Genomic DNA, 27,995 nt, shown 5'->3' with positions numbered 1-27,995 from the left:
ACGTAAAAATTTATTTTTTTAAATTCGCAAAATTTTTCAACAACTAAATTAAACAATATGAATTGATTCATCAGCGTTTACTTAAAAAGAAACAAAAAAGGACAATGTCAGCGGAAATGCTGAACCACAAGAAACCTCCAAAAACAACGTGAACGAACAAAAGCAACAAATCAGCGATATTTGAATAGGATTCAATGAAAAATCCTACAAAACATCCTTTAAGCTGCAAACAAGATGGAAGCAACCGGAGCCAGTCAACACAGAGACCAACGGAAGTATAATAAACTGCATTCGGATGAAGGGGGAAATTTTAATTCATAAACTAAAGGAGTATTGAAGGAGTACACCACCGTGAGGTAAGTCACATTACGAGGCTTGGTAAAATAATCACAGATATAAATATTATAAACATAGTCGTATCGAAGAAGAAGGTATACAGGGCGAGACGAAAAAATTGCAACCAACTTCAGACTGCTGTCATTTCTAAGCCAGTTATCCGACAGCAGTTAAAATTATTGCAGTGACAGCTCATTATTTTGTTTACAAGCGTACAAAAGCATTTTGGTGAGAATTTTCCAGAAAAAAAGTTATTGGTGATGGAATTCAAGCGTGATAGTGTGATTTCATTATATTTGGCGGGAAAACCATAAGTGGCTATTGGTTGAGCACTCCAGCATTTAAATGTGAATAAATCTTTTGTGTCTTGTACCACAGCTCGTTATAGTGATACTGGCAGCGTAGCCCGGCGTCAAGGAAGTGTACAGAAGAAAACACCAACAAAAAACGGTTCGAAAAATAAAGAAGCGACTTGATCGAAGCCCGCGAAATGGCTCGTGAGCTGAACATATCGCAATATTCCATTCGGCAAATATTGAAAAATGAGCTCGGGGTAAAGCCATTGAAAAAGAAAATAGACTCAAAAGAGCTAAAGAGTTGCTTTGCTTGGCCGAAAAGTGGTGAGAAAACATTCGTTGTCCAGCAGTTTGTAAACAAACAAACAAATAAAGAGGTCAGCTGAAAGTGTGCACCTTCGGTTGGCCACCAGAACTTAAGCGCTGGCCATGGTGATGGTGGCCGCCATAACAGCCGACGGTCGCTCTCCGCTCGTATTAATCGATTGTGGCATCAGAATAATGTCTAATATTATAGCGAAAATATTCTGCAGGGTGTATTAAAGCCTTGGCCATGCAAACATTTTGGCCGCAGAACTTGGACATTCCAACAGGACTCAGCACCATGGCACTCAGCACGCGCCACCCAAGAATGGTTACAAAATGAGTTTCCTCGCTTCATTTCCAGCGCACAATGGCCACCAAAATCTCCTGATACCAATCCGTTGGACTATTGTGTCTGGAATATTTTGGAAAGCAAGGTTGGCACTAAAAAATACCGAAATGTCGATAACCTCAAGCAAGCGCTTCGCCGGGAATGGGCCAAAATATCGCACAGCAACGTGTGACGGTTTCATTGGCCGTTTGAAGCCATAATTCGTGCCAAAGGTGACCAATTCGAAGAAATTTAAACGTATTCTAAATTTTGATGGTATTTCCGACATTTTTTACTTTCATTCAATAAATTAAAAAAACAAAAAAAAAATATTTATATCTATATATATCTCTATATATATATTTATATATATATATATATATATATATATATATATATATATATATATATATATCGGCCTGAAAATATGTATGCCACATTTGATCGAAATCGGTTCAGATATAGCTATAGCTCCCATATATATTGTTCATCCGATTTTAATTTTTGTTAACAACAATATTTGGGGAAATATATCAAATACAGCTCAGAAATACATTTGCTAAATTTTATCGAGATCGGTTCAGATTTGGATATAGCTCCCATTTATAACTTCGTCCGATTTACCTTTTATTGTGCACCAAACGTCTAATATTTGTCTAAATGGGATGGACCGAATTGAGTCTAGAAGGTAGTATGTCAAATTTGGTGAAGATCGGTTCAGATATAGCTATAGCTTCCATATATATTGTTCATTCGATTTGTTATATTTGTTACCCACAGCTGTAATATGCACTCCGTAACAACGATATTCAGGGAAATATATCTAATACAGCGCAGAAATATCTTTGCCAAATTTTATTGAAATCGGTTCCGATTTGGAATGTAGCTCCCATATATATCTTTATCCGATTTCAAATTAATTTTGCACCAAATAGGCAATACAATTCCGAATTTAAAAAGATACAAATGCTTCCGCATATTTAGTCCTTTGAACTTTAAATTATAATGTTAATCATAGCGTGTATGATTGAATTCTCCCATAAAAACATTTAATTGTTATGTGGAGCTCTACTAAATTAGCAAAGTGGTGTAGGGTATCATAAAGTCGGCCCGCCCGACTTTAAGACTTTCTTTACTGTTTTTTACGAAACCGCTAGGTTGAAAAATTGTCTTATCACTAAAGATGAATTTTTTCAAAAAGTGATCATCTACTATTTCTATTCCTTATCGCCATTGACGATGCTTATAATGGTCAATTTATAATGTTGCCCGTTGCTCAATTTTAATATTTCTATGGTCCAAATTTAGTAATTCTGAAATGGAGAAATCTCAAATGGTCTAACACCGTTAACTGACCTTAATACTCTATAGGGTAATGAATCTCAAAATGACCACATTTTCTATTCACTACCTATTTCGCTATCCTTTGGGGAAACAACAGACAAACAAGAAAAAAACAAGTGTTTTTCGCCGCCAACAAGAATTCCAGGCAGACAGCGGCATTCTACAACTAACAGTTTACAGTTTATGTCTGGGGCATTCGTGGTCTCGTTTACCACTTCGTACTACTAGACTACATAAATATTATGGTTATGGAAAAAAGAGATTATGATTCAATTACTGGTGTTTTTTTCTTCTCTCATCTTGGCTCCAACATCTTCTGGTAGAATTAAAGTTCAACCAAAGCAGAAGAAAAAATGTGAAACACAAAGCGTACCTTTAAATTGAGCATCGCCCTAAAAAAACCAACCTTTTTTTCGTGGCGATTTTGATGCCGTCATCACAGTCTTCGCAATTGCTTCTTGCTGCCGCTTTGACCTTTGAAAATAATTTAAAAATTTAAGTTGAATACACCCACTTTTCTACACCTTGATTTTTTTACCTTCAAATTCAAACTCAACTGACTTGAAAATGAGAAACTGAATAAGGAGTGTTAAGTGATTTAGTTCTTTGCTGTGGTTTTTTTTCATTACTTCATTTTAGAGTTAATAAAATATTAAATATCGGATCATCTTGTGAAGTTGCACGATTTATTGGCATATGATGTGTGCCAGTCGGGAATAAAGGCACAGAACAGACTGAGTCAAAAAAAAAAAAAACTTTGAGAGGTCATATTATTGAATTACGCCTTTAAATTTGGGTTCTATAAAAAAATTAGAATATACAATTAATAAATTTTGCATCCACCAAAATGAGAAAAATACTACGTTGCAGTAAATGTAATGTAGTGGTTTGGACAGTTGAATGAGAAATTAACTAATAGAGTATTGAAATGAATTAATCGAAACAAACAAAAAATTAATTGGGCGTATTTGGAAATGACAAATATTAAAGTCGGTACCGACACGGAATGAGTCACGGAAGCGTACGAATCGCGAAAACGAACGAATCTGAAATTGTCGGAAACGAATCACTGACGGGTGGATTATTTCGAGTATGTTCAGCGTTTAATTCCAGCTTTCGAGAACGATTGTGAGATGTACAAACTTCTTATGTATCTGAAAATGTAAAAACTCTTGCATCGAAAATATAAAACAATTAAAAAAGCTGTAAGTTCGGCCGGCCGATCTTTTAATACCCTCCACCATTTGGACCGATTTTGACAATTTAAAAAAATAAAATCCGTTAAAAATTCTCTTAAAATCTTAAAAATACCGAATGTAGCCTTATATTAGGGTCTATACGACGACGTGGATCTGCATAGGCAACTTTTGTCATAGTCAAATGCGAAACTTGAAAAAAAATAATTTGATCAATAATATAGCAAAAATCATCAAAATACCAAATAAAGAGAGTACTATTATATGGGGGGATATACCAAAACGTGGACCTGCACAGACAATTTTCTGTATTAGGCTGTAGTATCTATTACGGGCTTCTAATAACAAAAAAATCCAGTGAATAATATCGCTAAAATCATCAAATTACCGAATTTCGGGAGATACCGTTTTATGGGGGATATAAGAAGACGTGGACCTGCACAGACAATCTCCTGTCATAGTATCCATTTCGAACTTCAAACACTGAATTTGTAATAATTCCGGGCTATACCAGAACGTGGAACTATATAGTCCATTTTCAATACCAAAAGTCCTGCATACATAATATACATTTTAGTAAAATTTTATCAATTTTCTTCAATTCGTTCGGAAGCTAGAGTGATTTCCACAGAAAATCGCTAAATCGACATAGAATTTTATTATGATTTGGTGAGCAATAACCGTTAAATCGGATTAAGATGTATATCGAAGCTGTATTAAAATCTGAACCTATCTCGATAAAATTTGACACAGGTTTCTGATGTCCGATATCAAATATCTCTGTTGTGGATTGCAAATTACGCATGTCAGAGATTTTAACACTAAATCGCATGCAACATATATATGGGAGCTATAGCTGTATCTGAACCGATTTATCCACATTTGATTTACACCAAATTCAGTCGGATTTGCCAAAATTCAGATAGTTTTGGCTGATATTAGCCATTTGGGGCACAATAAACTTGATATCGGGTAAATATATATATGAGAGCTATGTCCTAATCTGAACCTATACAAATTGGCATACGTATTTTCAAGCAGTATCTGATTCCCGGTACGAAACATTATTCTTGTGGAGGGCATATTACGCATGTGAGGACTTAAAACCCCAAATCGGTTATCTGAACCGATTTTCTCCAATTTGATGTACTTGCTTCTGGACAGAATTCAGTTGAATGTTCCAAAATGCAGGGGATTTGAACTGATATTGGCAATTTGGTGATTGGTCGAAATCGGTTGAAAATATATATGGGAGCTATATTTAAATTTGAACCGATTATCACCAATTTCAATAAGGTTCGTCCTTGGGTCGAACAAATATATTGTTTGCACAAATTTTATCTCAACGGATAAAAAATGCGACCTGCATTTTGTTCACAAAAATACATGGACAGACGGATGGACGGACAGACGGTCTGACATGCAAAAATCAACTCAGGAAGTGATTCTGTGAAGATCCTCAAAATTAACTATGGTTCTATCTCGCTTCCTTCTCCATGTTACAAACAAATGCACAAAGACATAATACTCTTGCCACTATGTGGTGTAGGGTATAAAAATAAAAGCCACGAGTATCGGAGTTTTGAAAGTTGACATAGCAAAGTAACTGAAATAGAGGGGTGAGAATTTCCCTCCTCTTCTACTCTTTTGTCTATTTTTTGATTAAGATTTCTTGGAATCCTTACATTTTAGCTATGCAGCATCTTCGGCAATAATGCTAAAATCCGTCCTTTATAATCATGCTACAGTTAAAACGAATTAAGATAGGAAGCTAAACCATAGCACAAATCTATTTTTTGTCTGCAGGCAGGTCAAGTACGAAGATGGGCTATATCGGTCCACCATATCGTAGCCCCTATATAACGATATCCCCATTATAACGGTTCCAACGGTATTTTTATGATTTTAGCCACATTTTCAAGGGATTGTCTGAAAATCCACACAAGGAGTTCCTTGTGAGTACTTAATTCCCTAGAAGAGAATTGTCTATATAGGTCCATGATAGCGTATAGTCCCAACAATTAAGGTCTTTGTGGGGGATGTACTAGATGGATTGGACCGATATTGTCCATTTTCGCATCCAATCTTGTACTTATACAATATTAGGATTTGTAAAATTTTAACAAAATTGGGTGATCCTTTCTTGTTCTATGAAGTAAATTATTTGCTCTGAAAATGTTTACCTTTTATGCGGGAGGTACCAGAAAATGTGGACCGATATTGCCCCTCTCCGAACTCGATCTAAGTTGGTCAATAATAGTATGATGTACCAAGGTTGGATCGATCGGATCGAGAGTTATCGTGCGAACCAACCAATCAGACCCCTAGTTCGACTTCAAAAGTATAAAACGGGCTTGATCCAAAGCGAGGTGTTTTGGCCGTCTCAAATGATACATACCCTCTCTAGCCATATGCCTAAGGGTATAATTATGGAATACAAAACTTCATTACTATTGGCATTATGAATTCGCCATTCCTACTCCATAAAAACGTGATAGTGCAAAATATTTAAATATTAATTTCAAAATTTATTAAACGTTTTCGTTTTCCCTTTCATGGTAGTCGTTATAATTATTATTATATTGCCACATTTTGCCATTATTCAACCAATTAACACTTGGCCGACCTCTACAGTTGACATGCAATGGCTCCGTAAATTGCTTTATTAATTTAAAACGGCAATTAAATAAAAACTCCAAAAATAAACGGCTCCAATCGTGGCAGATAACGATTGCAACTTTCAAAATTACACGCAACAAATCAAAAGGTCATTGCAAAAATATTTCCATGGAATCGAAAACGAAAACATTCCCCCCCCCCCCCCCCAAAAAAACGCCCAAACATGTCGCTCACTCAGTTCGGCTGACTGGCCTCATATCTCCAGCACAAATCACTCAAAAGACACCGAAGTCCGCCTTGTCTCGGCACATTTGGTGGTATCTTAAAGATAACTTGGAAAAAATATGATTTGAACAATTTTCAAATTAAAACAGAACCGACAACAACAGCCGCAACGACGAAAGCAAACGTACTTCAATTAATGGCTTAATTTTTTTGTTGTTGCTGCTATTTTTTATAATTTTCCAAAAAATATATCTCACAAATGATTTAAACATGAGATAACTTTTAACTTGAAACCTGTACTTTCAAAATCCGCCAAAGGCTCATTTTGCGCCGGCGTAGCACCAACGCCACCGCGCCACTACCAAAAGGTCAAAAGCACGATATTAACTGGAAAATTCATAATCGCAATGTGTCTCTGTGTGTGTGTGTGTGACAAATTTTCTATGGTCGTAATAAGACACTTTTTTATGATCCCTGTTAAATATTGGTCTGTCGTGGCAGTTTGCGGCGATTATTGTGACGATTTTGTGGTTGCTGCTGTTGTTGTTGGTCTTGTTCTATTCGGTTGGTGTTGCGTTGCCTTATGGATCTTGGAATTTTTGGTGACTTGAAGTTTTCAACACTTATTTTTGCCGGTATTGAGCCTGGGCTGTGTCTTAGTGTTCCATGTAATTCGTTATGTCGAGTACGACGACATTGGGGACATTTAATCATTTTTCACTTCATCACGAAAAATAACAAATAACTTTTTAGCACGACACAGAAATTAATCATTTCGAGTTGTTAGGTTTTAAAGTGGAGAGCCCAAATGTTCGTACCACATCTACTCCCACTTCGATGGCAAAGTTCACAAATAAATTGTTTGCGGCTAAATTAGGGCAAATTTATGAGTTTGAGTGATGGCAAATATGGACAGTCATAAAACCAGACGACGAGATTATCTTGTGTCGTCAAATTCCATAATTGGATTGCAATTTGTGGAGAATGGACTCAAATAATGCTAAATATAGAATGAGAAAAAAACGCAAGGTTGGGTTCGGCCCCCTCGCAAGCGGCTACTTTCAGCAAGTTTTTATATATTCAACATGGAACACTTAACTTAAAGCTTGTTAATAAGTTTATCTAAATAAGAATAGTAAAAGAGAAGGCCACATTTGTTTGTGTTTAGAAGGCTTAATACTTTTTCGATATATTCTTGATCAGCATAAAATTCTATGTCGACTTAGCAATATCAGTCCGTCTATGCGTCTGTCCGTCTGTAGAAATCATTCTAGTTTTCAAACGAAATGAAGTAGGTCGATAAAATTTTACTCAAATGTGTATTATGTCTGCAGAACTTTCGGTATTGAAAAAGGGCCATGCAGGCCCACGTCTTCGTATAGCCCCCATATAACGGTACCGCCCGATATTCGGTATTTTGATGATTTTAGCAACATTATTTACCGGAATTGTTTAAAAATTGGTATTTGAAGTTCGTACTGGATACTACATCCCAAGACAGAAAATGTGCCATGTAGGTCCACGTCTTCGTACAGCCCCCATATAACGGTACCCCCCCGATATTCGGTATTTTGATGATTTTAGCCACATTATTTACAGGAATTGTTTTAAATTTCGCATTTGAAGTTCGCAATGGTTATTTCAGACTATGACAGAGAATTGTCTGTGCGGGTTTACGACTTCGTATAGCCCTCATATAACGGAACCACCGATATTCGGTATTTTGATGATTTTAGCGACATTATTTACCGGAATTATTTCACATTTTCTATTTGAAGTTCGTAATGGATATGTCTGTGCAGGTCCCCCACGGTACCACCCTATATTCAGTATTTTGATGATTTTAGCTACATTATAAACAGATTTTTTCAAGTTTCGCATTTGAATATAGTAATAGCTTGTGGCAAAAGTCACGTGTACCTTGCCTATGCAGGTCCACGTCGTCGTATAGACCCTAATATACGGCTAAATTCGTTATTTTTATGATTTTTACAGAATTTTTAACGGATTTCATTATATTGAAAATTGCCAAATTTGTTCCAAATGGTGGCGGATATTCAAAGTTCGATCTCGTTCCAATCAAAACATTTTTTTGGTGTTGTGCACGAGAATTCAAAACCATTTAAGGAATTTGCTGTACCAATATATATACCTATGTTGAAATTTTTCTGTACCCAGAAAGTAGCCTAAATAACATATGAGTACGGGATTCTGATTATAGAATTTTCAAGGTAACCATATGCCCATTATTATACCTACGGTCAAAACATGCCTCATCGAATTAACGTTAGTAGACGCTAGGCTTTTTTGGACGAAATTCATTTCAGAATAATTGGAGCTATTTTTCCCCTCTAAAAAAGTGATCACAAATAATAGCTAAAAACCCCAAAATGTCAATATTTAAGGAGTTATGGCTATTTTAAAGTATGCTATTTTTCCCCTCTAAAAAGTGATCACAAATAATAGCTAAAAACTCCGAAATGTCAGTATTTAAGGAGTTATGGTCATTTTAAAGTATGCTATTTTTCCCCTCTAAAAAGTGATCACAAATAATAGCTAAAAACCCCGAAATGTCAATATTTAAGGAGTTATGGCCATTTTAAAGTATTCTATTTTTCCCCTTTAAAAAAGTTGTCCGTCTGTCTGGCTGGTGGTTGCTCAGGGTAACTGTCAAACGGACATTTTAAAGTCGATCTATGTATGTACGTCCGTCCGTCTGTCTGTCTGGCTGGTGCGCATGATAAATATCGGAGAGAGAATCCGATTTGGTCCAAACTTGGTACATCGTATTATTATCAAATTAGATCGAGTTCAGAGAAGAGCAATATCGGCACACTCCATCTGGTACCTCCCCCACAAAGGGTAAACATTTTGAATAACCAAAACGCTGATAAAATACGAGAGGATCTTTTTGAATTGCGTATATCCTGATATTTATACTAACGTGAGATTTTGTGTGAAGATGGGATATATCGGTTCACTCCTTCTGTTACGTCCCCTACAACGGTTCACAATTTTGAATAATTTTATCTCTAATAAAATGCGAAATAAACATCCGATTCTCTTCAAATTTCACACGTCCCCACACCTTTGATAACAAAAGACCGGGTGTGAAGGTGGGATATATCGACCCACTCCTTCTAGTACCTCCCCCAGAAACGGTTCATAATTTTGAGTAATAGATATTAATGTAATAATAGCTCATGCAACAATAATTATCGGATTCTTTCCAAGTTTCACACATCCCAATATTTTGACCACCCCTTCTGGTACCCCACCCACAAAGGGTCAACATAGTGAATAATCATAACTCTTATAAAATGAAAAATAAGAAAACAATTGACTTCAAATTTCTGAAGATGAAATATACCGATCCACTCCTTTTTGTATCTCACCCAGAAAGAGGTTCTAAATTTTGAATAACAAAACGCTCAGGCAACGCGATATAAGTAACGAATTATTTCCAAATTTCAAACATTCCCAATAGATCAGCCCACCCCTTCTGGTACCTCTCCCAAAAAAGGTCACGATTTTCAATGCTTGTATCTACAATAACTTGCGAAAGAAGTCGGCGATTCTTTACAACTTGGCATATGTAAATATTTCTCTCAACTAGAGATTCGATGTGAATATGGAATTTATCGGCCCACCCCTTCTGGAATTTCCTTGAAATTTGCACTTCGGAACTTCCCCCACTAAGGGTCAACAGTTTGAATAATGATAACGCAAGTCAAAATGTATGAGGCTGAGGTTACACATTTTAACTTGATTTGAATATCAACCCCAATCCAACCGAAATCGCGAGATATATCGGGTCGGATTATAAGGCGACTATATTAAATACTAGGCGTATAGAGTTCTTCAGGGCTAGTTAAGTAAATTGTGGCTGAACATTTAAAATTACCGATCTATAAATTTTATTTTATTATATCCATACCAATCGTCCTAGAAACAATATCAACAATTATTCCAATTTTTAGAGCTCTGCACAAATAAATTTGACCCTAACGTGATTTTAACACATGACTGTGATCGTGATTTTTTGGTGAACCAAAAAAACTAATCAAAACTGATATATGTAATTTATGGAATCTCTGACCTCTGAATTACAATCAAATTTGGTGTACCTCCATATTATTTTCAATATTTAAATTACAATTTAAAACCTTCCATCGGCCTCGCAAACCATAAAAAATTTGGAATTCAAATTCCTTTTGATGCTTTAGAAACCTTTAATGTTTTGTTTGCAGCCATTTGCAAATGGTCAAATTATTTCCTTTTCCGGCCCGTTCGTGTTGTTGTTCTTGTTGCATGTTTTTTTTTTTTTTCTCTTTTGCCACAATACATTTCATCTCTACTTTGAGCGCACAATTAAAAAATCCTTTTTCGAATTTTTTTTATTTTCGTTGCTAATATGCCTTTGGCATAATGCTCTGTGAGCTATGTATTTCTTTGCTTCGAGCTTCATACGAGTTGGAGCTGCTCGAAGGCAGAAGAGTAACAGAAGCAAGCCGACAAAATATACTTGCAGGCGCATTCACGCAAACGAAAGGATTTCTTATAATTTAGTACAGTACAAATTAATGTGGTGGAATATGGGAATTGGTACACATACGGAGTACGCTATAAATCTGTATCTATATTAAAGGATACGAAAAGTACTAAAATGTACTAAAAGTTGAATATTTATTATTGGACAACGACGGAATGAGTTAGAACTCTGAAATTTTGGTATGAGAGTCAGCGATGGAGTGCAGGATAGATGTTCCAAAGGGTTTTTGCAAATTTGAATTTAAAGGTTTCGAAAAAATAGAACTAAGCTTCTAAAATGGTACCATTTGATCTTATGTGAACGGGTAGAGCCAAAAACTCGAAATTTGGTATGAGAATCAAGGTTGAAAATTTGGAATGAGAGTCAGCGATGGAGTGCAGGATAGATGTTCCAAAGGATTTTTATAAATTCGAACTTAAAGGTTACGAACAATTCTAAAATAGTACTAAGGTTCTAAAATGGTACCATTTTGTCTTATGTGCACGGAGAGATAAAAACTCGAAATTTGGTATGAGAATCAAGGTTGGAAAATAAGTTTGAAATATGAAGGTGGTTTTGGAAATGTGCACTAAGTGCAAAACGGCACTAAATGGTACTAAATTTGAAGCAGTTTGGTTTATCATGAACGGAAAAAGATGGGATTTTAAAATATTGTATTGTGGCCCCAGTTGGTGCTAAGTTTCTGATAAAGAAGTGGTTTTGGAAATATGTACTACAAGTGCACGACAAGTACAAAATACTACAACATTTGGTACAATTTAGTACTGCAGTATTGTTCACCCAATAAATAGTGCTTGAAATCAGAAATTTTCCAAATGGTACTAAATTTGGTAATGAAACTTAAATCCAGAATTTTGATATTAAGGTCCTCTCTTGGTATCTGAGATTGAGATATGAAGGTGGTTTTGGAAATATGTACCAAGAGTGCGAACTATACTAAAGAGTACTAAATTGTGAAGAAGTTGGTTTAGTACAAAGGGATGAAGCGGGAATTTTTAAAATTTTGTATTGGAGTCGCGATAAAGAAGTAGTATTTGAAATGTGTACAACAGGAACACAACAAGTACTAAATAGTACTATATATGGTACTATTTTTATTGTGTGAACAAATAGTGCTTGGAATTTTAAATTTGGTATTACGATCGCTAATCACGTGTAGCCTGAAAATACGGATGTGGTTTTGGTTAGATCAGGAATCAAATTCGATGTTGAGGTCTCCGTTGGTACAAAGAAATGGAGTATAGAGGTGGCTTTGGAAATATGTACCATAATTGTTTGAAAAGTATTTAAAGTGAAAATTTGGTATTGGGTGACAAAATGAAGCAGAAATCCTGAAGACTGATATAGAAGTCACTATTGGTGCCTGTTGTCAAGATATGGATGTGGTTTTGGAAATGTGGACTATAATTGTGCGAAACAGTACTAAATGGTACTAAATTTGGTATTGGGTGAAAGGATAAACCAGGAATCCTGAAATATGATATTGAAGTCCCTGTTGGAATCTGGTGTTGAGATCTAGATGTGGTTCTGCAAATGCATAGCATAATTATTCGAACGGCAATAAATGGTACTAATTTTGGACAGATGTAGATTGTTTTGGATTTGCGTACTAAATGTTATTAAATCTTTAGTTTCATTATGATCATCCGGCGTGAAAAGAAACCGAAGCAGGTATAAAATATCAGGCAAAATTGGTTTTAGTACCTTCCACTGTGGTTCGTTGTAACAGATCGCTTTGGCTTCCTCCTTGAAAAGTAATTATAAGGCTTTGGTAAAATGACAAAGAGGAGGGTCAGAGATATCGCCGACTTGAAGGTAAGTTGACTGCAAGTTCATTCCTACCAATTTCCCCAAAACCTCTTATGCCCCTAATGTCCCTAACATACTTCTCTACCACTATACCTACTTTCTACCACTAATGTACTAATGTGAACATTTTCTAAAGTGAAACGATATTACCCTTCATAGCCTGTAGGAGAAATCATTGAAATATCCCGTAGAGGAAGTTGTAAAAAATAAAACTACCAACGTTCACAAAACCTTAACTGAAATCCAGAAACGGATAAAAAGGATTTTTTTCTTTCATTCTGGCATTTTTTTTTTTCAGTTTTATCTACTGGTCTGGGGGTTTCCCGTATTTCGGTTTGATGTTGTGTTTTCCTGCTTTCTTCTTGTTGCTGGTGGTCTTTGCTGTTTTGACAACAACAACATTTTTTATGACATTTTAAATATGTTCGTGCTTTTTTGCCGATTTTCCATATCCCCCCAGATTCCAAGAAATTTGGAGGATGGGGAATATGAATAGCAAATCCTTTGAAATGAGATTGTGAGGTGGCTCTAAAAAATATGCACACCATTGGATTTCAGCATTGCATGATTATGTAGGGGTAGCCGTTAGCATTATTGGTGTTGTTGTTTGCTTTTGAATGCATTGTTGCTAAGCTCGGAGTTATTACCCACACTAGGAATGTGTATTATCCTGCTGATGGTGTAGCAAGCAATTCGTTTTTTCAATTTTTTTTCCAGAGCCGCTTTAGATGATGTGGTTGATATTGTACTTCTTGGGCTGCTTCATGCTCATTCCAATCCCTCCTCTTATCCTCCGCACGTCTTCTGCATCATTCGACATTTTTGCATTTGCTTTTTTTTGTAGTTTATGCACTCACTTTCATTTGTATCCTGCTCCTGATGTTGTTGTTGATACCGCAGCCTCTGATGATGATTACAATGTCGACGACGACTTGGAGGATATTACCATTGTTCCCAATGCCGCTGCCAACGTTGCTGGTGTGCATTACTCGCATATTGTTGCCTAGCTGACTGGCTGGCTGGCTGCCTGTTTGTGCATATTCCACTTGAGACATTCTTTTGTTTTAACAGCCCAGGACTTCCGACCGCTGCAAAAAGGAAAAAAATACCAGAAAAATGATGTGGTAGACGTGTACATTTTTAATTTCAACAAATACACTCTTTTTATGCACTTTTTATGTAATTTTGCTTTTTTTCGTTTCAATCCCATCGCTGTTCAGAAAGTAAATATGAACATCTTAAAACACTGAAACAAAAAACCTGAATGTTTAGAAGTTAGTTCTCATGGAACCGATATTTTTATACCCTGCAACATTTGGAAAGTAAATTTTCCTAAATTTCAGTACCCGATAGATACGTTACTTCTGTCACTGGGAACATACACACCAAATTACCAAACAATTATATAAAAAAGAAGGATGGAATAATTACACCTAGCGTGGCAAACCATATAATTCCCAAAAGCAATATAATTTTCTGCAAAGTTTCTCGAGATCTAAAACCCATTGGACTGGAATGAACGAATCCCTCAAGGTATTGCTATTTTAAGACACCAACATTTTACCCCGATTTTTCGTTTTTCCAGAAGCCAGAATTGGAAATTTCGAACATTCAAGTTTATACATGTAAAGAAACGTTTATGTATTCGACCATGCTTTTATATTTAGTGAAACGGTTACATATGTTGGCAATAATTCGTCATCCTTATTTGTATACCCTCCACCATTGTATGGAGGGTATATTAAGTTTGTTATTCCGTTTGTAACACCTCGAAATATACATCAGCATAAAATTCTATGTAGATTTAGCGATGTCCGTCCGTCTGTGGAAATCACTACCTTCCGAACAAAATGAAGTAGATTGATAAAATTTTACTCAAATGTATGTTATGTCTGCAGGACTTTTGGTATTGAAAATGGGTCATGTAGGTCCACGTTTTGATATAGCCTCCATATAACGGCACCTCCCTATTTTCGATATTTTGATGATTTAAGCGACATTATTCAAAGAAAATATTTCTAAAATATCTCTAAAGTTCGTAATGGATACTACAGCCTATGACAGAAAAGTGTAGGTACAGGTCCAGGTTTTAGTATTGCCCCCATATAATGGTACCTTCCTTTATTCGGCATTTTGATGATTTTTTTCAAGTTTTACTTTGGTATATTTTAATGGCGTTTCTAATAAAGCGACTACATTCGGTATTTTTAAGATTCTAACAGAATTTTAACCGATTTTATTTCTTTGAAAATTGTCAAATTCTTTATAAATGGTGGAGGGTATTCGGCCGGGCCGAACTTTTTACTAGTTCCATTTCTTATTATTATTATTTTTTTTTAATAATTTAAGTAAAAAAATTTAAAAAAATAATTAAGTATAAGCATCAGAAATGTACTCCTACCTTCGTGGGGGCGGGGATATATTTAGGTGAGATTTTTTTTAATTACTGACAGATGACTCTTACTACCTACACAAACGTTTGATTAAAATATTACTCTTTTCATAAAAAAAATTGAAAAAGTTTTTTTTTTTACTGTTCGAAAAACCCAAGAGAGGAGCAAAGTGGCGAAAGGTTTTAGAAATCTATATATTTTTGCAAATTAACGTAATTATAGTTCCACTTTTTATGACTTAAGAAGGCCTTCACCAATATGGCGGAAAATTGTAAAGGATGTAGCTTAGAGCCGGGTTACGGACATAGTTACACTATTTATTAAGTAATTTTACTAAAAGTGCTAAAAATTGAATACATTGTATTGGTAGAAGAGGTAGAGTTCTGAAATTTGGGACGAAGGTCGCTGATGGGGTGTACGATAAGTGCAATAAAGCTCTTTTTAAATTCAAACTAAACATATACTAAAACAAGTAAGCAATGACTATAGTCGTGCGAGGCCGACCATGTGAAACCCTACAACACTAAAATATGTTAGAAGCACCCTTGACATTTGACATGAGGATCACTGTTAGTGTGTAGGGTTGAGATATGGAAGTGGTTTTGGAAATACGTACTAAAAAGTACTACATGGCACTAAATTTGGTATTTGGGCAAGACATTGAGTTGGAAGTCTACATTTTGGTATTAGGATCACTTTATGTGGGGTTTAGTTGATACATGGCATGGGATTTTGAAATAAATATAAAAAAAAATTACGAAAGGTACTAAATATTATTAATCTTGGTATTTGAGGAAGTAATACAGCTTAAAATATAAAATTTGGTTTCATGTTGTGTGTGATATACAAACTAAGGGGTTTTTCGAAATTCTAACAATACGCGTACCAAAAGTACTAAAAATCGCTAAATTTTAGTAGCATTTGGAACTATGTGAACGGATAGTGGCAAAATCTTAAAATTAAGTATGAGAATCAATTTTTGAAAATGTAAGAACTGTATTAAATTTGGTAAAATTTCATTTTGATTGTACGAAAGTAGATAGAATTGTTGACAATTGTTGTTAATGTTGATTTTCTATTAGTGTGTTGAGTAGACATTTCAAGGTAGATTTGAAAATATGTACTGAAAAGTTCGAATAATACTAAATGATAACAAATGAGGAAGGGATAGAGTGGGAAATCTGAAATTTGGTTAGGATCAATTTTTGTGAGGTAGGGTTGATATACATATTGAGGTGGTTTTTGAAAAACATACCAAAAATTTGGTATTTGGGAAGAGAAAGAGCTGGAAATTAATGAACCAAAGGTTTTATGGGAATTCGAACAATAAGTGGAGCTAAAGTACTAAATTGCGCTAAAATTTACATTTGATGTATGGAGGTGGTTTTGGAAATATGTATTAAGAGTAGGATCAAATATTGATGCATTTTGGTTTTGTGTAAATGAAAAAAAAATGGAAATTTAGTACAGAAAGAGGTCTTTCTGTAAATGTATGCAACAAGTGTACGAAAAGTACTAAATGGTACTAATATTAGCATAAAGCATGGGAATGGAAGTGGCATTATGAATTTTGTTATTACGATACCTGTGAATACAATGCGTTTAGATATAGAGTCGGATTCGAAATTTTTACTGCAACGTGTACGAAAATTTTTAATTTTCTAACTGAAAACGAAATATTTTTCTCTGTGTAGTTTTAATATATTCATTTTATTTTTCCAACCACCATGGCGAGTCTACATGTGAGTATATGGAATATTAGTATCTATATATGCGGTATATAGGTATCACATATGTTCGTATGTATATATATTTTCACAAATACATTAAGACCATCACTTCATCATTCATATGTTTTTTTTTAGATAAATGCAGTTTTACAATTGCATACGTATACTATACATACATAGGCATACATGTATGTGTAGCATCGTAATTGTATGTTCTGAATATACACTTCCTTAATTGCATGAATATTTTTTTCAGATTTTTAATAATTATCCACCGAACAAAGTGAAATAGAAAAAGTAAAATTGTGAGGCAGAAATCCCAAAAAAAAATTTTAACAAAGAAAATAAAACAAGTTAGAAGGAATCTGTCGCTTTATCGATAGGAATATACCTTCAGTTCACCGAAGTAGAAATAATTTTCAGGAAAATCCATAATTTTGACTAGCAAGATTTTGCGAATGAAAAAGTATTCAGTAAATCCAATATTTTAATGTTTTGTTAACAATAAGACCTTGTAAAAATATTCTTTAGAATTGACGATCTTTCGCCAGGTGGACATTTTACAATTTTTGACTACGATTGCCTAATAAAAAATATTCTGCAAATCTTTGAATTGTAAAAACAAATAAAAAATTGTTATACCCAATATTTTTTGGCAAGGAAGGAAGGAAAGCCCTGTGGAAATATTACTGATATCTTTGGTTTCTGACCAAGAATACCTTATTAAAAAAATTCGAAAATAAATAGTTTTTGACCAGAAAATTATTTAAGAAATCCATTATTTTTAAACAAGTAGTCCTCTTTTTACAAAATGCCTACCAATTCTACGAAAATATCCTTTTATGTTTCTTGAAAATATGTTTTTTTTTTCTAAATATTCTTTGATTAACAGGAAGTCCTTGCAAACAAATATTTTAAAATGTCAATAATTTTGGATTTAAAAAATCCAAAAAAAAAAAATTAAAAAGTAGACTAATTATCTTTGATATTTGACCTTGTCAAAATATTTTTTTTAAAAAATTTATGACATTTCGACTAGGAATTCTTTGTATAAGATAATATGAAAAATGCATTGAAAAATTCTTAAAAAACAAGATTTGGGTCATGATGACCTTTAAAAAATATTCTAAGAAATTAACCAAGAAAAAATCCAAAATTCCATGATTTTAGATTTGGAAGACCTTGTGAAAAAATATTTCAAAAAGCCAAAAAAGCCAAAATCTTCAAAATACCGAAAGTCGGAAGGTACTGTTATACGGTAGCATTACTAATTAATGGAACTGAATCGAACATTTTTCGCAAGGAGAGAGCCGATTCATCATAGACCCCAAAAAGTGTATATATTCATCATCAGCGTAAAATTCCATATCGATTTAACGATGTCCGTCAGTGTGTTTAAATCAAAATACAGCTCACATTATTTGACGTACAGCTTTAAAATTCGGCACCGTTGTTTGTTCTGTATCTAGGATGGTTGGTATTAAAAATGAGATATATCAGTCCACTTTTGGGTTATACCCCATGTAACTGTACCTCCCAACATTCGGTTATTTTGATGGTTTTTGCCATATTTTTCCACGGATTTGTTTAAAATTGGTACTTGTAGTTCGTTATGGGTTTCAATTTCCGGTGGCGGAACATTATATACACAGGTACACTTTTCGTATAACCCCCATATAAAGGTACTTCCCGATATTCGGATTTTTCTAAAAATGGTATTTATAGTTCGTAATGGGTTCTAGCTTCGATAGAGGAACATTGTATGTATAGGTCCAGGTTTTTGTATAGCCACCATACAACGGTAACTCCCTATAGTCGGTGTTTTGTTGGTTTTACCCACATTTTTTTTTTACGAATTTGTCTACAAATTGGTATTTGCAGCTCGAAATAGGTTCTAGTTTTTGTGGCAGAATATTGAATATCTAGGTCCACGTTTTCCTACAGCTCACATATAACGTTACAATTGAATATTCGGCATTTTGACTATTTATGCCACATTTTCTTATAAATTTGTTTGAAATTTGGTATTTGTACTTCATAATGGGTTCTACAACCGGCGTCAAAACATTGCCCACATTGGCCCTAGTCATCCTAGTCAAATTTACACACGAAAACAATTTGTATTTAAGACTCGCAATATATTATAATCGTTGTAGTATAAAAGTTTCTATGTAGGTTCCCGTTTTAGTATGGCCCCATATAACCGCTCCAACCGTTCTCCTACCGATCTTACTGGAGTTTTTAGTTTAAAGTGGAATACGCTTGAATCCAGATACTTTGCATAAAATTGTTTCCTTTACCCAATGGTGGAGGGTATTAGGAGTTCGGCCCGGATGACTTACGACATGATTAATGTAACCTCCATTTTATGGTGGAAAGCATAAAGGTCCATTATTTATAAATATCAGGGATGTCCCTCTTCGTGAGGGATTTGAACATATTCTCATCTGACAAGAGTCTTATCTAATGAGCTAAATTTGATATGCATAGGACACTTTCATTGCACAACTTTAAATGCTTATCTTTTTGCAAAATTTTGTACTTTTGTGGGATAAGTAAGTGGACCAATGTGGCACATCTCCGAACTCGATTTAAATTTTGTGAAAATTAACAATATACCAAGTTTGAATCAAATCGACACACATACAACATAGCTAGGTCGACTCTAAATGCCCCAGATCTAAGGAGATCTTGTCTCTTAAAACCATATTTCGATGAGATCAAGTTTGGGCGTATCCTATTGTAGAAATAGGGCTGAGGGTATAAAATAGAAAAGTTTACTTGCAAGATACCCAATTCCCCTCAGGGACGCTACCTACATTTTTCCCCAAAAAGTTTTCGAAATGCTTTTTTGATGTCTCTAACCAATATCGACATTTGGTTTGTAGCAGAAACAAGTAAAAACAAGTAAGCAAAAGCTATAGTCGTGCGGGGCCGACTATGTGATACCCTACAACACTACAATATGTTAAAAGCCCCCTTACGTCTAAATAAATTTTGGAAGATTTTGCCTTTGAAATTATGTCACGGTTAAATTTAATCTAATGGTCAACCAAAATACTAGACTTCTTCGATATCCTTAACATTCTTCTCAGGCATGTCGATTGGCTTCAATTATATAATCAGGAATTTTTTCTGTTTTTGGTTCATTTGAACCCCTAACTATTTTGCGATCATCTCCAAAAGCAAGAGACCCCTCTGTATCTCCAAATTTAGACTCATCTACATGATTTGCTTGTCTACGATATTTGTATGGTATTTTTTCACAAAAAAGTAGTGATCCATTCAACCCGCTGTTCTAAACTCTAACTTCATCCGAGATTTCGTGTCCTTTGGATTCTATTTGTGACCTTTATAACGGCAACAAAATCAGGAACATTTTTAGTTGTTGGTCCATTTCAACCCCTAAATACATTGCGAACATCTTTGAAAACAATAGGCCTAACCCTTCTGAGCCTAACCCTACCTTTTTTCGTGAGGATAATTGAAATCTATATATAATAACCCCAACTTGTGTTGTAAAATGAAAAAATATTATAAAATGTATTCTTCAATATTATAAGTCAAAATGAAAAAATCGCATGCGATAAAAAATATGAAAAAAAAAAAAATGTCACAAAATACTACAAAATCCATATTAACATCATTATTGACATCTTTTTATGCGATTTTTTTAGATTTTATTCTTTTACACCAAGAGGGCATTCTGAATTGACTAAATTTGTCAAAATCGGTCCAGCCATTCCAGAGGTATAAGCATTTTAGCTATCATCCCCTTCCTTTGTATATATGTATTGTATATATTCCGCTATATATATCCGATATATTTGCTATCGGTATCTACGTAACGGTCAGAATTGACCTGTTCATCTTTTTATGATTTTGCCGGGATTAGAAATTTTTCAGTTTTTGGTCCATTTCAACCCCTAGATATTATGCGATTATCTCCAAAAGAAATAGGGTTCTATTCTGTCACTATCCCCACCTCCATTCTTAATTTCGTGAAGATCGGACCATAATTGCGACCTGTTGAGTGATTACAAATTAACATGGACAGACGGACAGACGGACGGACGGACATACATAGCTAGATCGACTCAGCTCGGCGAGCTAGAAAGATCCATATATACTTTCCTATGTGAGAAACCAATATTTCGAGGTGTTACATAATTTTTGGACCAATCAAACTTATAATACCCCCAACACATAGTGTTGTAGGGTATAAAAATGTTAATGTTATAAAAACACGAAACTATTCTTGCCTTTCAATGAATATCTTTTTTAATTACCTCACAGAATCAAACTTCCTAACTTCTCTCTTTTGATACAGCTCATCGAAGTTCACATCTACATTCACGCATACATACATAAATACATACACTTTAGTCCATTCGAAGCCATAAGTATGTTTCATTTGGGTACTTAACTAATATCATAAAATAGACACTCATATTCACTATTTCGCTTCAGCTCTATTAATGAAATCCTATTATGAGATTTATTGACCGGTTCAACACCATCCATGCTCTTGTACCACCAAAGCAACAAACTCAAACACAAATACCAAAATCTCAAACTGGATATTGTGCCGCCCTGCTACAAATTTTCTGCAACAATGTTTTCCCATTCGAATGGTGGATATCCATCAATTCAACAACGAATAATGTAAAACCACTAAATGGACTTATTAGCAGGTGAGTGAAGAATGTTATTCTGTTTTTTTTTTTTTTTTTTTTGTGTTAATCCTGACATTGTTGTGAAAACCTCTCCCTCAACCATTGAAAGCCACTTAAATATTGAATTACTTAGACAGTTTTTCCAAAGCACACTCTGTGGATATCCAAATTAAAGAGAAATTATACGATTTTGTCACGTGACATACGGACGACTGGATGGATGGATATCTAACGAAATGCTTACTGCAGATGTCTGTCAACGATGGTCAACAAATAAAAAAAGCCGAACGACATGAAAAGCCACTCATTGCATTCAAGTTGTGGAATAGCAACGAACAAAAAAATAAAAGAATCGGCTATGACACAACTAAGAATAACAACAGACTACAATTTGATATGTTGGGAAAGGGAGTTGAGAAAATCTTGGACGGCTATGCTGCACCGAATATGGATTGCCTTTTATTCAAATGAATTTGTGAAATGAAAACCAGTGGGGAAAAGATCAAATTCAGGTGGGCTCCATAATTTGATACCACTCTGGTAAAATGGTACATGAATGGAATAATAAACTTTGCAGAGACATTTCTTGGGTATATGGGAATTCGTGTCATACCATCGACATCGGAAGCATTTTACGGCTTGCATATAGCTAAAAACTTTAATTGACACCAACACATTTATGAGTTACTGGCAAGTGCCCTCTACTTCGTTAGCGAAAAGTCCACCTCAAACTATTAGATTCGTTCCAACAGTTGGTGTAAGGCCTTGGCCTCTAGTTGTACTAAATTTTTAGACTTTCTAAATTTGATATATTATTAAAGACTTTTCCTTTTTCGGAAAGAATAATAATAAAATGTTTGCATTCTACACCAAAATGTCTTCAAAATTTTTAATTGTGAAGTTTACCGAGGAGGGTATTAGTGTAACAATTGCATAATGGAACCACATCCAATTTTTCGATCCAAAACTATTTCATCTTCTTCATATGTAAATCCAAGAACCCAATGGTAACCCGAATAACAAATTTTAGAATTTCAACTCTATCCCTTCATCCAATACCAAACAATATACATTTCTCCATTCAAGGCACCAACCGTGATCCAAAATTAGTACTTTTCGTACAATTAGAGTACACTTTTCCAATACCACTTCCATATTTCAATCCCAGATACCAACAGAGACCTCAATATCAATTTTGAGGATTCCGGTCCTATCCCGTCAACCAATACTAATTTGATATCATATCTCAACCTCAAAAAGAAACAGTGACCTTAATATCAAAATTAAGGATTTAAGATCTATAATTTTCTCTCAGAAACACTAAAATTATCTTATCCCACATACCAACAGCGACCTTAATAGACCTATCCCTTCACCTAATACCAATCTAGTAACATTTAGTACAACTAAAGTGCGCATTTTCAAAACAATTTCCATATCTCAACTTCAGATACAAACAGTGACCTCAATATCAAATTTCAGGATTTCATCCCTTCAATTTTTTTATTATCAAATGTAGTTCCATTTAGTAAAATTGTAGTACGCACATCCAAAACTAGCTCCTTCTCACAACCACAGACACCAACATATCAAATTTCCATATACAAATTTTGGATTTCAGCCAGCTCCAAATTTAGTACTTCCCGTACAATTATATTACACGTTTCCAAAAATCACCTCCATACCAACAGAGACCTCAATATCAATTTTGAGGATTCCAGGCCTATCCCTTCAATCAATATCAAATGTAGTACTTTTCGTACAAATTTAGGACGCCTTTCTAAACCATTGCCATATTTCAAACGCCGATATCATCAGTATTCTAAATATCATCTTTTATCCTTTCAGCCAATACCAAATATATTCAGTGCATTTCGTACAATTATAGTACACATTTCAGAAACCACCTCCATATGTCCAGACTACAAGGAACAACGACTCTAATACCAGGCTACACATTAACAGCGACCCTAATAACAAATTTTAGATTTGAAGCACTATCTGTTCACCAAATACCAAATATAGTACTATTTTGTACTTTCCGTGCACTTGTAGTACACATTTCCCAAACCACCTCTTTATCCCGAACCAGGGACCAAAATACAAATCTTCAAGATTCCAACTTGATCCGTTCATCCTAAACTAAACTATTCCAAATTTATGACTATGGCACCATTTCGTAATTTTCGTACAAATATGGGATGCATTTCTAAATCATCACTTTTCGTGCACTTTTAATACATATTTCCAAAATCGCCACTTTATCACAAACTTAAAACCAAATCGCCTCTTTATCACAAACAAACAAATTTTCAAAAATTCCAGGTCAATTCTTTCACCCTAAACCAAACTGTTCTAACTTTAGTGTACTAGAACCATTTAGTACTTTTCGTACAAATATAGAACGCATTTCCAAATCATCGCCTTAGTTCAAATTTGAGAATTTTATCTTTATCCCTTCACCCAATACCAAATATAGTGCCGTTCAGTACTTTTCGCACAATTTCCGAAACCACTTTTATATGCCTAGCCTACGCATGAACAGCAACCCTTATACAATATTTCACATTTCCAGCACTAACTGTTCTCCCAATACCAAATTGTACCATATATAGTAGTATTTAGTTCTTTTCGTGCACTTGTTGTACACATTACTAAAACCACATCTTTATCCCAAAACTACCACCAACAGGGACCCCAAACAGCATCTGGAAATTTCAGCTTCATCCGTTCAACTTAAACAAAACTGGTCCAAATTTATTACCATTTAGTACAGTTAGCACAATTAGTATCCAATTCCAAAACTACATATCAAACTTACTCTCCAGTCTTAATGTTCATACAAAATATCAGGTTTCTAGCTTTATCCGTTCACATAATACCAAATTGTACCATTTTAGATGTTTAGTACCTTTTTAGAACTTTTCTTAGCTTTAAGGTTCGAATTTCCTAAAACTCTTTGGTAGATCTACCCTGCACTCCATCAGTGAATCTCATTCTAAATTTAGGAAGCTCATTTCGTTTGTCCCATACCAAGTATTTAATTTGTTAGTACTTTTAGTCCGAATTTCACCAATTTCGATTTCAATCCTCACCAAATTCGATAGTACTACCTTTATGCTGAATTTGACTTTATGTGTAAGAATTCATCATATTTGATAAAATTTTACTCAAATCTGTATTATGTCGGCAGAACTTTTGGTATTGAAAATGGGTGATGTAAGTCCACATTTTGGTATAGCCCCAATATAATGGTATCTCCCTTTTTTCGGTATTTTTATGATTTCAGCGACATTATTCACCGGAAATGTTTCAATTCTGGTATTTGAAGTTCGAAACGGATGATACAGCCTATAACAGAAAATTGCCTGTGCAAGTCCACGTCTTCATATAGCACCCATATAACGGTTCCTACCTACATTCGGAATTTTAATGATTTTAGCTACATTATTCACCGAATTTTGTATTCAAGTTTTGCATTTGAATATTGTAATGGTTTATTACGGAAGTTGCCTATGGAGGTACATGTCGTCGTATTCGGCATTTTTAAGATTTTAATAGAATTTTTAACGGATTTTATTTTTTTGAAAATTACCAAAATCGTTCCAAATGGTGGAGGGTATTCAAAGATCGGCCCGGTCGAACTTTTAGCTTTTTTTCTTGTTTTAAGTATTTTCTTTAGCTCTTAAAAATCACCCTTTATAAGAGAAATATAGTTATTTCTGAGCCAATTCTACTAAATTTTGTAGGCTTACTTGTTTTTTAGCTTCTCCAATCCATTTTGATCGACAAAAACTTTTGGGAGCGCAAGCAGACTGAAGCCTGAATTCGCCTCCCGTATATATGAAATTGCCCATGAGCTGGACTTTTCCTTTATGAGTATAAAAAAGTCCTTTGAACTGTAACTCGACGACAAACGTTACGACATAACGAAACTACACACCGCATTGCTTTGGTCAATGTCAGAACACCAACGGCAATGAAAATCCAGGCTAAATAAAACATAATACAGAGAGAAGAAAAAAACATTCCCAAAAAAAAAGAATCTAAATAAACGACAAAAATGTTAATGACAAAGTAATCCAACAACAGTACCAAAAACAACAACAGCTCTCCCGATAACAGCAACAAAGCACTACAAAAAAAAAACGTCTGAAATGGCAAAAGGAAGACTTATGACTGCTGGTCAGATATGTCAACATGGCTAAATGTCAAATGGACACGCGAGAAAAATAACTTTCACTCGAATGAGAGCTCTTTCAAATGCAATACCGCCACCACCACCGCTGCCACAGTCGAAAAGAAATGAGTCATGAATGGACTTTACATTTGGAAATTGTTATGCGAGAATGCCCGTTCTGTATTAATTCGGAGTACAAGGCTCAATAATTATTATAACTAAATATTATGAACATTATTGGAAATTTAAAGCAAAATATTACATGATGAAAATTGGATGTTTATCAGTACCTGAGGGAAATTTCAGAAAAAAAATATGTGGCTGCTATTTTAGAAACTCTGAATCCAGCAACATCACAAAACTGTCCTCTCATTTGGGAGGATGGCATACTATAAAAAGAGGACCCATCTATCCCAACTTAGGTCTATATTTAATGCTTGAAGAATTGTAATAGTGTGCGAAATTTGAAGAAAACTTGGCAATAATCTCGTATTTTGTGATATTTTATATACCACACCAAACAGTGGAAAGGGTATTATGTATTTGTGCATTTGTTTGTTACATGGAGAACGAAACGAGATAAGACCATATTTACTTTTGAAGATCTACATAGTGGCACTTTCTGAGTCGATTTATGAATATCAGTCCCTCTGTCTGTCCATATATTTTTGTGAAGAAAATGCAGTTCGCATTTATTATGAAATTTTCCAAACAATATTTGTTTGTGCCAAGGACGAACATTATTGAAATTGGCGAAAATCGGTGCTAATTTAGATATAGGTCCCATATGTATGTTACATTCGATTTGGTGTTTAAGTTCCTCACATCCGTAATATGCACCCCTCAATAATGATATTTGGTACCAGATATCTTATAGAGCTAGGAAATACCTTTGCCTAATTTTATCGAGATAGACTAAGATTTGGATATAGCTCCCATATATATCTTCGACCTATGTCCGGTTTATTGTGCACCAGATGGTTAATATCAGTCCAAATGGAGTGAATTTAGGCATATCCGACCGAATTCAGTCTAGAGCCAAGTACATCAAATTTGGTGAAAATCGGTTCAGATATAGCCATGGCTCCCATATACATGTATATTTCATCCAATTTGGTATTTAGGTCCCTCGTATTCGTAATATGCACCCCACGAGAATGATCTTTGTTATATATAGCCCAGAAGAACCTCAGGCAAATTGTATCAAGATCGGTGCAGATTTGGATATAGCTCCCATATATATCTTCAACCGATTTCGGGTTAATTGTGCATTAAATGGCCAATATCAGTCCAAATGACCTCAATTTTGGCACATGTGAACGAATTCAGTCTAGAAGAAAGTACTTCAAATTTTGGTGAAAATCGGTTCAGATATATCTTTAGCTCCCATAGTACTTTGTTTCTGATACCTTTGCAAAATTTTACCGAAATCGGCTAAGATTTTGATATAGTTCCCATATATATCCTTATTCAGATTTCAGGTTTATTGTGCAAATAATGGCTAATGTCTGCCCAAATGGAGTGAATTTCGGTACGAACGTTCCCATTTTATGGAACTCGGCCCGGATATATATTTTTAATACAATTTTTTTACTGGAAGTATTCTCGTTCTAAATGCTTATTTTTGTGGGGATACCACAAAGAGTGGGTCGATAAGTTCCAAATTCAAATTAGATAAATTATTGGTAGAAATATTTCGCAGCTTGAAGTAAATCTCTAACTTTTTTGGCATATAGTTATTGGGAGTTTTGACCTTATGTGTGAAAGATTCCCGAAGAGCTTATTTATGTTGATTTTTTTTTTTGCTTTCAGAAGTTAAAAGAAACATCGGGGAATGATTTTACATATAATGAGAGCCGCGTTTCGCAGTTGATTAAGCCTATTTGGTGTGGATAATGGCTTACAAGGACCGTTTCTTGGAAGAAACTATTTATTTCGAACTTATAGCGATTAAGCACATGCGCATTATACACCAAAAACCATCCAAGTTGGATTCAAGTTCTAA

General features: G+C 34.7%; 1 long non-coding RNA gene across 1 annotated transcript; it reads left to right on the top strand.

The window, feature by feature from the left end:
- On the top strand, positions 1-27,995 carry LOC109614084 (uncharacterized). Its single transcript, XR_009342849.1, has 3 exons — positions 1-356; positions 21,605-21,828; positions 27,803-27,995. It is a non-coding gene; the product is annotated as an uncharacterized LOC109614084 (long non-coding RNA).

This window comes from Musca domestica, unplaced genomic scaffold (assembly GCF_030504385.1).
Source record: "Musca domestica strain aabys unplaced genomic scaffold, Musca_domestica.polishedcontigs.V.1.1 36, whole genome shotgun sequence".
Lineage (NCBI taxonomy): Eukaryota > Metazoa > Arthropoda > Insecta > Diptera > Muscidae > Musca > Musca domestica.
The sequence above is the reverse complement of the archived record's forward strand: the minus strand, read 5'-3'. Positions and strand labels throughout refer to the sequence as shown.